This window comes from Semicossyphus pulcher, unplaced genomic scaffold (assembly GCF_022749685.1).
Source record: "Semicossyphus pulcher isolate SPU_LCO1_2020_fin unplaced genomic scaffold, fSemPul1.0.p SCAF_5, whole genome shotgun sequence".
In the NCBI taxonomy this organism is placed as follows: domain Eukaryota; kingdom Metazoa; phylum Chordata; class Actinopteri; order Labriformes; family Labridae; genus Semicossyphus; species Semicossyphus pulcher.
The window spans coordinates 21,632,353-21,644,890 of record NW_027211726.1 but is presented as its reverse complement, the minus strand read 5'-3'; positions in this window follow the sequence as shown (position 1 = coordinate 21,644,890).

Below are 12,538 nucleotides of genomic sequence, written 5' to 3'. Positions count from 1 at the left end.
AACAGCTTGACTTGGACACTAGACTGGCAAGTAAAGGGGCCAGTTTGGTTGTATCTTGCTCGTCCACCAAACACAATAACACACACACACACATGGAGTGAGTAACACACTGGTATTATCGCTCCCTGTCAGTAATCCCGGTCGTCTCCACTGTGCACTTTGCGTGAAACCACGGCCTTGGGTCTCTCTTTGAGTGAGTCGACGCTGCGGAGCTCTCGTTCCTCTCAGCGTGAGAGAGAGCAGTATGGAATGTGCTTCACAGTGTAAGTGGTGTCGCCTTTAAACCTTGATATGATATTTCCTCTCAGTTCAATATGATTCAGCACATTTAAATGATTAAGCTGGGGTTATGCTAAATGCTTTAACAACGTAAAAGCCCGAGCATGAAAATCACGAAAGGGTCATTTTTTTATTTGATATTTCTTGAGATATGAATCTTATCTTGAAGCCACATGAAAATATTTTGCGATATCTGTCTCATGCAGGAGTCATGACGGACACAGAGGTGTGAGAGATGCACGAAGCTTATCTCTCTTTTCTATTTCTTGTAGATGTCTCAATCTTCTGGAAATCACTGTGGTTTTTCCCGGTGTATAAATAAACATGGTATCACATGTTGAAAATCTTATCAAGAGAAAAAGAGGGGGTAACCACAGGCCTTTATTATCTGAGCTCATTATGCTCCCACTCAATGACTGTATATATAGATGGACGACGCGTCTCCATCTGCTCCCATTGTACGAAAGTAATGCCAAAATAGCCCCCGTGATAGGTACAGCCATCTTGCGATGGTGATGTCATTTGGAGCCAGAGTTGGCCGGTGGTGCCGGCGTAGCCACTTCCGCTAACCAAAACACACACATTTAACTTACCGAACAAACAGCAAGGATCTCGCTCGCCGGCGTGTTTAAGAGCAGAACAGCTTCTTTGTGTTGGTTTGAGGTTAATGTTCACAGGTAAGGAAACTTCAATGACTGTAGTGATTGTTTTCGTTACGTTTCCTCCTCTACTCTGCTAATCCAGAACAGATCGGCTGCAGGAGCCGTATTTGTCAACAGAGCTGTCAATCATCATTTTTACAGCATCAAATAACTCATTAAAAATAAACTTGTCAGAAAATGAACACTTGGATGTAAATCAGCGAGATATGATCTAACTATAATGACAGAAACCGTGTTTGAGAAAAATGTATCTGGTGTGTATTTTGATTTTATAGTTTGACTCATGTCCCGTCTGTTAACATGGAGGAGAGGAGCAGGCTTTAGGACCTATACTGCAGCCAGTCAGCAGGGGGCGCTCAAAATATTCATAAAGCTTCACTTTTAGGGAGCTGTCATGTCATCCATCTATATATACAGTCTTTGCTCCCACTGGTCAAAAAACCCGCTAACACCCAGCTTTTTTACTTAATGGGAAAGGTTAAAATCGGTATTCATTTCAAATGACTCCGCTGTAGACCTGGCTAATTATCGCCTCGGTTCCGATCGGCAGATGGGAACACAAAACCCGTGTCGACACGCTAATCTCCGCCCCCTTTCCAGCACAATGCTATGCTCTGTCGGTAACCTCTGTGAGTCCTTGTCATCTCAGCTACAAATTGCGCCCGTCTCCGTCCGAGCAGCGCTCAGACAACGTTCCAAATTTGATACACAGACTGAATAAGTGATAGATACGATAAAAACCTAACCACTGTAACCCTGTTACGGGCGCGTTTGTGACATCAGACGGTGGCGCAGCAGAAAAGAGACTGACAGGAGTATACTTCACTGGCAATGTGGAAAGAGACAATAAGGTCTTCCCGGCTCTGAAAAACCTGCGTCAACGTGCTAATTTCAGTGGGAAAGAGGTAAAAGACAAACTATCAAATCCTATCTGGTGATATGATTTCTCAAAGGTTGTAATGGGGTTTCCATTCGACATGGTCCATTTTAATTACGAGGGAATTATCTTAAGTAGCCCCAAAGGACAGAATCTAAATGGAGGTCCTAAATCGGGCAAATGGGAGATCAAGTTAAATGGTTCTTGACTTCTCACCCCCCATTACAGACACACCACAAATATTCCTCCTTGACCCCGTTTCACACCCTCCTCGCTCTCTCCTCTCGTCTCCTCCTCACACCATTCAACACCCTGTCACAAAGAAGCACATCTTTTATTCCTTCAGGGGGGAATCTCTTCAACAGGTTTGCTTTGTTTTTCACTCATCCGAGAGCAAACTGCAAAATTCTGCTTTAAGGTCAGTTAGTTTTAGGTTCAAATTTGCTTACAATCAAATCCCGTCCCCCGTTTGCTTCTCACTGATCGTCTTCCAGTCGGGTTTATCGATGAGACCACCTCTCCCAAAAGGGCGTCTGATACTTGAAGCGATCAGTCAGGGGTCAGCGGTCACGACGAAGTTAACGGGGGGAATCAGATTAGCAAAGTGACCCTTAAGGATTAACTACCCTGGTGGGTTGTGAGGGGGGGAAGTCAGGGTCAGCAGAGCAATTAGATTAGCAAGACTCACACGGCAGCTGTTGCTAGGCTGCTAATAGCTCATTGTTGCTATTTTCCATTGACTTAAAGTGCTGTTAAGGATCTAAGAATCATGGAAATACAGTTTATATGAGCACACACTGGTTCCCTCTAAAGCAGGTAGTCATTATGAAGGGCTGAGCTCCTTTAAACACCTTGCATTTACATGCATCTCACTAGATGGCACTGTTCCCACTTTCCCCGAGCACACAGTCTGCCAAGTGTAGAGCATCTCTGTAGTCTTAAAAGGCTTCCTTATCTTGTTCTGCATTTCCCATCCAAGCGAATCTCATGTGAGAACCAGGAATGGGTTAGATCAAATGTTTGTGAGTAGGTGTGCTTGGATTCAGTTTTATCAGATGAAGGTGGAGGGCCTGCAGGATTAGAAGCTTTAGGATAATAGCGCTGCGATTTCCATAAAACTAAGGCCAACAACGACACGAGAGGACGCAAATCTTTTACTTTTTTTTAAGCGTGGAAAGCAATTATAAAAGCATTTTTGAGTAGCTTTTTATTAACCACAGAACTTCAGATCATCAGATGCAAGCCAAACATCTGCAGCTGAGATAGGTAGAAGGTAAAAAGGGAGGGGGAGAGGTAAGTAAAGGAACAGGGTTGGTGGTGGTGGTTTGGATCAGTGTTTATGTCACAAACAACCTTTTGCTTCTCCTGCCATCATGCGGACTCACTTTCTGCATGGCCCAAAGGCACGCAGAGAGAGAAAGCAAACAATGCACACCCCGCTGCTCCACAGGGCTTTCTCCTGTTTGAACGATACGATGCACCTGCTCCACTCTTACTGTGGCACGAGAGGAGATACGCACAAGGACGTATCCCATTGCAAATGAGCCGAGAGCATCCGCCGGCCATATTCTTGAGGGGCTTTTGGAGATGTATAAGCTGGTCATGTTCAGTTGAATTCATAAGCAGTGCAGAAATCCAATTTCCCTCTCTGGATCCATCCCACTCCTGCACCGCAGAGCGAGGGGCTTAGAAACTTAAAATATTATTTCCTGAAAAGTTGGGGAAAGTGTTGCTAGATTAGTCTGATGTTTTGAGGTTTTCGCTCTCCACCCTGCGGGTTCAGAGCGGCTCAACGCCCACACAAATCACACTGTGTTTTGGCACAGTACATTTCCTACCTGTGCAACCTCATCACCCTATTTGCAGACTTCCACACACTGCTTACACACCACTTTCCGCCAGACTCATGCATGCAAATAGGGAAATAGCAAGCCAACACACACATATGCGCACACGGCAAGCAAATTATACTCAGGCTTTGACCTGCATGTCTCACATGCGGATATAATTCCCCCCACATTCTGCATGTGCATATTCTCACATAATCGCATAAACCCGTCTGCGGCACACACACCGTTTTACCCGTACACACACTCACACCTCTGCCCTCCTTTGGGATTATCATGCTTGACGCCTCTCAGACTGAATGGCTGGTTTAACACTGACAGACCGGTGATCTCTGTCTCAGTCTGCCTCTGAGAAGCAATGCAACCTCCCTCCACCCGCCGCTCTCACTCCAATCTCTTTCCTCCATTGTGTGTATGTAAATCTGTGCCTTAGGAAGGGAGAGCGAGGTAGACAGACAGAGGCACCGAGAGAGAGAGAGAGAAAATGAGTATTGCTTATGTAAAAGAAGCCAAATCCAGGTCAGACGGTAGATTCATTAGGCACTGCTTCCTCGCCTTTTTTTTTATACACGGATTCAAATGGGTCTAATTGCAGCTTTCATGTCTACCAAAGACTGCAGCACTGAGGTACAAGTCAGATATCTCAGATGGATGGAGAAATCATTACCTTGTTGGTCAAGCAACAGAATATTATTCATCAATTTGGATTATTGATAAGATTTGTCACTGCTGTTGGCGTCTTAAAAATGACGAAACCGGCCTGCTCGCCTCTCAGAAAGAAGCTCGGCACCAACTGGCTCTGTAGCTCCTGTTTGCTTAAAATATCAGTTGGCAGGCTTTGTGTTGTAGCCGCCGGCTATAAATAACTCGCAAGTTTAAGTTCAGCGTATAGCAGGCCTTTGTGTTTCTATGGGAGTGAATATGCGTCTGCTTTGTGCAGCAGAACACAATGTGGAGGAGGAGGCCTCTGTCCGGAGGTTAAGAGAGCCATCAGAGGAGCCCACGAAGAAGAGAGAGGAAACAAAGCTCGGACCTCTGCTTTTATTGATCTGATGATGTCATAGATTATGAACCACATTGACCAATGGTAGGTGAAACCTCCATGGGCGGGTTTTCAAACATGAAGGATGCTTAGTAACTGAGTTCAATGGGTTTGTTTTGTCTGCAGAACAGAGGGTGTGCTATCTCAGCCCAGAGCCGCTCGGTCCTACAGCTACCAAGACATAACACCACCACCTGCACGTTGTCTCGGTTCAGCCCACTTATGTGTTGGTATCTCCTACAACAACAAGTATCATCAGCTCATTTAACCCTCTAGACCCCAGTAGAATGTTCTAGAATGTTGCTGCAGTTCACTGAGAACTTAAATCACTTCAACCCACACATACAAACATTACTGTTGCCTGTTCTTGTAACATTGCTGAGAAAAAGATCGCCAAATTTACATATGAAGAAAAGCCGCCACTGCCCGTCCGTCTCCGGCAGGGACAGCTGGGTAGTTCTGGCTGTTTCGTGACGGTGATTACGTTATTTCAAGCAAAAAACGTAAACTCACATCTTCGTCGCTTTCGATTACGCTCGGTGGTTCGGATCTGACTCACAACGTAATCTTCCATAAGATTGTAAATACGGGGACGCTTAGTCGGCGGAGACATTTTTAGATCTGAAAGAAACTGGATGGAAACCCTTGAAAAAAAACGTAACATAATGTGTTTCCTTTTCCTTAATCAGTAACTTAAAAGTATCTACAATGTAAAGCTCATGACTTTATTTTCCTTTTTTGATGCACTATAACTTTTAAATGACGGCCGCTCTCAGGCGCTATAGTGAAATATAGAACGGGCGCTGTGGGGTCTAGAGGGTTAACAAGAATCTATCAGAGTGCTTGTAAAATGTATCGATCATAAGAATAAGCCATCGTTGCTGCCCTTACTTAGTGCTCTTGCATGTGATTCCTCAAGTGTTTTCTCGGGTTCAGCGATTCCCCTTTGAAACTGCTCCTCTTTCAAATTCAGATTGGCTCTTTACACCGCAGACTGGTGTCTTCGTGAGGCTAACACACTGCCCTTTACTTTACCTCTCAGTCCTGCACTTGACACTCTCTCACTTCTGCTCTACACCCTGTTATTACAAGGACGAAGTCTTTAATTAGAAAAGCAGCACTGCTCTTTACTAAGTGAACTAGACAACCACAGGTTCTCCACACAGGCAGCACTCATCTCTACCTGGAGCATTTGTTAACCTTTATGTGTCATATGGCAATAAAATTATATCCAGATTAGAGCCAAGATTATGAGCATTAATGATGCAACACTGACGTCTGATCGGTGATACATTTTTAAAATGCAGGGATGAACATGTTTCTAATGTGAATGGGATTTTTTTTTTCACAAATCAGTACAGTGTCATGAAGCATCTTCCTCAGGGGAATGCCATCGTCCCCTTCTGAGAGCAGGCGTGACCTGAGGGGCCCTCTTGGTCCCTCTCCAGCATGTATTTATGTTGGTGAGATGGGGTATAACTTTGTTTATGATGCTATAAAGTCTTTTTGGCCAAAGCCCCCGCTGCCCGCGCTGTGTCTTTAGGTCCATCGTAAAGCGGGAATGGGCTCTGCCCTTGGAAAGCTACCATGAGTGTTTGTGTGTATGCGTGCGTGTGTGTGTGTGTGTGTGTGCGCCCTCTTATATGTTTAGTAGATTGTTTCTTGAGCTCTGCTTCTTGCAGCTATCTTTATGGAACAAATGCAGCGTCACTTGCAGTTGCAGAGCTGCTTGCATATCAAACCCAGCGCCTTTACAGTGTTTATTAAAATATTTCATTAACAGATGCTTCCTTCTATATCAGCAACTTGTTATTGTTAATCACCTACAGTATATTCCCCGGCATGAGGAGGGTACAGGGACAGTCATGCAGTTAAATTAATGCTTCTCCCAAGGTCTCCCATTAAACCAGTGAACACGACTCAACGTCTATAGGCTTGAAAAGTAGCTGAAAAAGTTTGCTCCTCTTTTACACGAAGATCAGGAGCTGTCCCCGTATTTTTCCACCCAATATGTGGCTAAGTTTACTTCAAATCAAATCATGGTGGTGGAGCTCCAATGGACATTGATTGTTGGGAACATGCTGAGTTGTTTCTGTGGATATTTTGATATTTATTTCCCACTGTGAAAACTTATTGGAATTGATTCTCACCATAATAGCAGCTATTCCTCTCTGTAACAACCACCATCTTGGTTTTTTTGATACATAAAAGACAGCTTTTGGGTGGAATATCATTTATTTTCACTTACTAAGAAGGAAATAAGAAAAAAGTGCACCATCACGACTTAATTTTGCATTTTCATTAACATTTTCATCACAAACGTCTCTTTAATTTCAAAATAAAAGCGTCACATCATCAAAGTTAATTCACTATATGCGCGTTTCCCTCGTGAGACAACATGACATCTCCTACTTAAATTGTTTCGACCTCAGCCTCCATTACACAACAGAACAACAGCGAAAAGTGTTTTGCTGCTGTCAGAGCGTGTGTGTCTCTAAGATAGCGTTTCAGGTTAATGACTGCTCATAGCTCACCAGCTCCAGACTGCACGCAGCAGTCACAGTGTCAGAGAGCAATTCAACGAGTGAAAGCGAGCCAATGCTTGGACACACACCTGCAGCGACGAGAGAGGAGGGTGATACAATGAAGAGACAACAAGTGGCATCCCGGTGACGTCAAGCAGACCGACGTGCAACTGTCAGAAGGATCAATTGTGCTCCTACGCATATTTGAAAGGGACTACTTTGTTATAAATGTGGGCGCCATGTGTGTATGTGCAGACATGAATAAGTGGGAATCAAACAGCAAGCATATCAATCTAAACCGTGTGCGTCTGTGGGTGTGTGTCACTGCTCCCGTGTAATGTACGTCGGGCTCGCCGAGAGCAGTCAGTTTCAGGTTGGTCTCATTATCGAGGTAATTCCTCCAGAGCAACAGCCCCGTAATGACAGGAGATGGTAATGATCCTTTAATAGCCCTCCTCATTGCCCACTGGCCACATCCTAAAACACGATTTGCCTACTGTGCTCTCACTGAGCCAGGAAGATGAATAGAAAACTAACCATCATTATATCTGCCATAGAAATCAAATCAGAGCGGCCGTAATCTACTTCTCCGCTCCGTGCTTTTTGTCTCATTTTCAAACCGTCCGACTCTCCGGCCCATACGTCTCTCCCCCCAACTTCCTCTTTCTTTCTCTGCACTCGCCGCCTTTCTGCTGTTTTTCTCCCCTCCTCTCAGTCTCTTGCTTGTCTTTTGTCTCTTTGTATCATGGCTCATTTTTCCATTTCTATACTTCAAAAGGCGTCAGTAGATTGGATTCCTTTTTATTAGCGTGTGGCGGTAATGAGGGACGGCAGAGAGTGAGTTGCAAATGCAGGGCAACATAACCACGCTTAAGCAGGCTACATGAGAAGCTAAGCTAACGTGTGTTGCGTTGAGTGTTTGTGTGGCGTGAGGATGAGGTTTGCTCTCGAGAGGCCGAGCTCAGTGCTTCGGATTAATACCTTTTTGTTATCATACCTGGTTAACGTGACGATGATAGTGTTTGTGTGTGTGCAGGCATGTGCATGTCCAAAACCGCTGTTACCCCAAGTGAGAAAATCGAGAAAACTCCACACTAATCTCCTCCACATATGGTTGGCTTTCTCACATATCCTTGATAAGATTTATAGGGATTAGTTTGTCCCCCAAAATAGTCAGAGTGTGGAAAAATGGCTGTCTGGAGGGTCCTTTAATCTCTCAGCCATCGGCTCTGTTGACTTCACAGGCCGATACCGAGGAAGCAAGACGGTTACTTTGTTTGATTCAGAAACATCAGTGTCCAGGAATTGTGCTTCCTTTGTTTACCAAGCTGTAAATAAAACTGATAAAGACTGGGTGCATACATGCGTAAAGAATCCCACACCAATATATGCACATGGGGTAGTTATTTGGCAGTTGTCCCCTGTGTGCCCGAGCCTTTGCTGAACTATCGTTCCCCTTTTCCTCATCACTCCCTCCTTCTCTCTCTCTGTCTCTGTGTTCGTCTAAATAATTCAGCCCAAATCCAGGCCAGTCTTTAATCAGATGTCAGTTCTTCCCCCTCACTGTCGGGTGCTCCGCTCATTATCATAATCATCTGTATCTTCAGTCACGCCAGCTGTTAACGTCTTGGGACACTTTTCCCTTTATAACTTACATGATGCTTTACATGTTGTCTTATACGCATGTATGTGTGACATCACTGGTGTTTACGCATTTCAATGCCATCAATATTAATGAAGCTATTTAAACTGTCTCTAAACTGTCCCCATCACAGCCTGACACCACTTCAGAAATCATCTTCAAATAGTGTACGTTACGTAATCATGCAGTGTAAATTTCACAGCAGCCAAGTTTGATACTGAATTTATTTAAAAACAAATCTAAAATACTGTGTTCAATTTTTAAAACAGTGGCTAATTCATTAGCTAATAAATGGGCTAGTTAACCTTTGAATTTCTAAGAGAATGAGATTCTATTTGTGGTGGTTGCTGACTGGAGTGGATTATTTATTAGACTTAAGAAGCTAAGGGAGCTTGTCGAAACAGGTGGACTAGCTGATTGTTTGCCCACATCTCCTGTGAGAACCAAAACCTTCATCCTCTCACTTTGGTCATCTCTACATGGAAAGCCAACAATAATCCTGTTTCCCATGCACAATCCCCAACAAATACATTGATGTTGGACAAACACTGAAAGAGCTAACAAGCTACGTACGGTGAGTGCACTGATACCAGCTAACTAGTAACGCAACACAATACCAGATTTTCCCTGGAAACAGCTGCCACACAGATGGCCTGCAAGTACTAGTACAGTGCACGTTCAGTGTTTATGTAGGACTGAAAGAGCTAACAAGCTACGTACGGTGAGCCCAGAAACAGATACCAGCTAACTAGTGCTAATGTAACACAATCTTAGATTTTAACTTAGTGAAAAAGCTGCAAAAGAGACGGCCTGTTAGTACATTAAATCACACAAACAACACAAACACAGCCAAAGGGTAAAGTTCAGTGTCTGATCGAGCTGAGGTCGTCTATCAGACAGCTAGCTACGCCTACCTTCCCTCATAGTGGCCCAATCCTAATTCTGATATAATTGAAATGGGTGAATCATATAAAATATCAACCCAACAGTTCTCGCAAATACAAAAATTAGAAAAAGAGACCAAAAATATTTGTTGTACATGCTGTAAACATGTTTAATCCTGCTATAACTATTCATCTTAATATTGCCGTCTATGGGGATTGACTCGCTTTTGGAGCCAGCCTCCTGTGGCCACTCGAGGAGCTGCACTTTTTGGCGCTTAAACATTGGCTTCATTTTTTAGCTCCAGAGGTTTCTGATTCGTAAAAAATTCTCTCCTTACAGTACATTCTGTAGTTCTTCTGTTGCTTTTTATCATGTCACATGACTTTTTAAAGCTAATAAAGACTTCAGAGAAGTCAAAGTGTTCTGCTTATGAAGGCTGTGAAATAATCAAAGCTCAAAAGCTCCAGTGTTAGTCTAAAGAGATGCATGCTTTAACAAAGTATCTTGCTTTCTGCTTTATTAATCAATTTATATTTTATTTAATCGGACCTCCTTTTACATGTCTTTGGTGTAGCTAAAGACAGAGCTACTGTACTGAACATGCAGATCTCCAGCTTTTCTCGCACATGTTGCAGATACAGCCAACTTGCTAACAAGATAAAACGGCCCAGGATTCACCATGGCTACGCTGCCTGAGGCAAGGAGGAAGCAGTGATGGAATTCAAATCTTATCAGTCTTCTCTATAGGGGATACAGTGCATATAGGCTATGCAGACAGGTCAGGCTAAGTGATTTGTCATGGACAACATCTTCCAGAAACAGATTTGGTGGAGAGTGTCAATGTGCAATCTGTTGCACATGTTCGTGTGTGTGTGTGTGTGCTTGGAAAGCTCAGCGGTCTGCAGTTTCACCACAGTTGCTTGGCAGCTTCTCTCCTCTTTTAATTAGAGAAAAAGCTTCTGCAACAAGGGTCACAACAGAAGGAGTGAGAAAGAGAGAGAAAAGAGAGAGTGAGAGGGAAAGGGAGAGGTGTTTGCATTGTAAATGGACCCAGCCCACTCAGCCAGAGGAAACGCGAGAATCCCTTAAGGTTCATTTTCAACCAATTTGGAGTAGACTTAGAGCTTTTAGAAGAGCGAAATAAAGAAATCAAATAACATCTTACTTACTGTGTTTACCTTACGGCCTTTTCCTCCTTCAGCAAAGACTCTGGGCCAGTTTACACCTCTCACACAGCTTTTAAATAAAGAGTTTTCTCTTCTATATAAAGCAAAGAGCACCAGATAGAGAGCATCATGCTGTATGAAAAATTGATGGTGGGGCCTTATGTGGGACCGTATAGGTAAAGGTTAAGGTAAAACATTAATGGGCAAAACTCGGCAACCATTAGTTATAGTGCCCTGTTTATTATAGCATGAAGTCGACTGCTTGTAAGGTATTTATGAGCTTGTTGTTTATAAACATAAAGTGAACTCAGAACTCTGGAAAACTGCAATTTGCGGCACTGATGCGATCAGGTATGTACACTTGTAAAGGCTGAGTTGGGTAAACATTCCATGTTAATCCAGAATTAGGGCTGCTCCTTTAAAGTTCATAATTCCAATCAGGGGACCTCAAGTCGGCTCGCAATTGTTTGTCAAATATACACTTTTCTTTTTGCTGCGTCATTATACACTGGGCAACTTAGGAACAAAAGAATCCAGGCAGTAAGTGTTACAATCCCAGTCTCATAATGACCCTTCAGTGTTCATCGTACACGGATTTTACCGTGAGCCGACTTATCCACAGAGGTCTCATCCTCTCCAAAACAAACAGACCTGGTGATTTAAACAGGTAAAAACACCAAATAAAGCCGTTTCATGTTGTAAAATGTATGTTTTTCAAATGCTCTTCTTTGCGCAGGAAGCCAGGAGGGTCTGCAAGCCAAGCCTAGATGATTTTCAACCTCAGTCCTATCATGCTATTATGGGGAGCTAATGCTATTATGGTAGGAAAAAAATTGCAATTTCGCTCTGTGCCTTTGGAGGACGCTATCTGCTTCTCCAATGGGCCCTGGGAAACCAGACTGCGTAAAACGCGTCATCTGGCGGAGGCCAGGGAGCTCGCTAAACGACACCTCCTCAATCTAGGACGCCCACCTCCAATGTCATGTCTCGTTCAAAATCGTCAGGTTTGAAATGTAGACTGCAGACCTGAAGACTTTTTAGACGATCCACCGTTATATTCTCGTCATATTTTGGATTCTGTACCGCTCTGAGCCATTGCCTGCAGCGATCAATGTCACTTGAAACTTGAAAACTGTAGTATTTCTCTCACTGGGCCGTTCCTTTCAGAGGGAGGGGCGCAATGCATGCTGGGTGTTTTAGGAATGTAGAATGCGCGAAACCACAAGCTGTTTGTACGACTTTCTCCACAGCTATGGCGCCAATTTAAAACATTATTGCTTCAATTGATGACAGAGAACACCAGCTTTGACTGACGGTGGCTTTTTCCAGGGGCGAACTGCTCCTTTAAGCTGACTTGCTAACTAAAATCCTTCATCTGGTCAAATCATTCAGTAAAAAAAGATGATGCCCAAAAAACTACGAAAGTCTTTGAGAAAGGTTTTAATGTTTGGCCAAAAGCCAGTGCTAAAAACGTGTGTCTTAAAGGTATAAGGAATTTGGTGTAGGGCTGAATTGATAATAAGTAAGTTGGACGCAGCCTTACCTGGAATCTTTATTTTCTCCCTCTTTTATATGAACCATTCATGTACCGCAGTCCCACTCCTTTGTTTCCC